This window comes from Rhagoletis pomonella, unplaced genomic scaffold (genome assembly GCF_013731165.1).
Source record: "Rhagoletis pomonella isolate Grant_MI unplaced genomic scaffold, Rhpom_1.0 Rhpom_scaffold_00626, whole genome shotgun sequence".
Lineage (NCBI taxonomy): Eukaryota > Metazoa > Arthropoda > Insecta > Diptera > Tephritidae > Rhagoletis > Rhagoletis pomonella.
In genome coordinates, this window is record NW_023459180.1 from 27,498 (window position 1) to 28,432 (window position 935).

Consider the following 935-nt stretch of genomic DNA (forward strand, 5'->3'; position numbering starts at 1 on the left):
CTTGCTACGCTCTCCGGGTGTTGGATTTGATGGACAGTAATAAAGTGACTTTCGTTTTTAATTGTATCAAATCGTGTATTTATTTGCCTTTTGATATTACAATATAAAGTTACCAAATTGTGCATATCGAAGTCTGCAGCCACGAAGTAAAAGAAAGATAATAGTAGCGTTCTTGTACGCGATAGTTTGTACCAGTTAGTACTAACTATCACGTTTTGGTGTTCTTGTACCCAAAAAACTTGTAAGAAAGGGGAAATTGAGAACGAAAATTGACATTTCTTTCTGAGGAGAAGTTGCTAGTTTTTACTGGACAAATTTTTGCTAGTAAGAACTTGCAAGTGAGAAAAACTGCTGATCGCATGTTGCTGGGTGGAATTAAAACTAATAAAAGAAATGTTTATGGGGTTTTCATAGTTGAAATTGACAAAATAAACCTATTTAAATATAATATATATTGTTTTAATAGGAACTAGCTGCGAATAAACCACAAATTAATTAGCTGTTCGTAAAACTTACAAATTATTACTGGTTTTGCGTTCTTGTACTTTTGTGCTATGAGAGTGAATTCTCGGAAATTAAGTTACTGGAGAATTACTGGCAAGTAACTGGATATTTTGTAAAAGAACACAACTAATTTCAGATTAGAAATGAGACGTCATCAAATATAGTTGTGTAGTTATCGATAAACTAGTGATAGCACACCTACTCTCAACATTATTTTTAGTCCCAGCTCATTTCTCAATTCTTTGTGACGAGGTCCAGTTAATCCTTTCGTCAGGATATCAGCAAGTATATTAGTTGTATCCACGGTGGAGAGAATACAGAAGGTGGCGCCGATGGCAACACCGCTAATCGGCTCTCAGTGAATTTGACAGCATCAGCTGTTTTGCTGACGTCACAGTGATGTGCTGAGTCAATACTTTTAAGTATTCAAT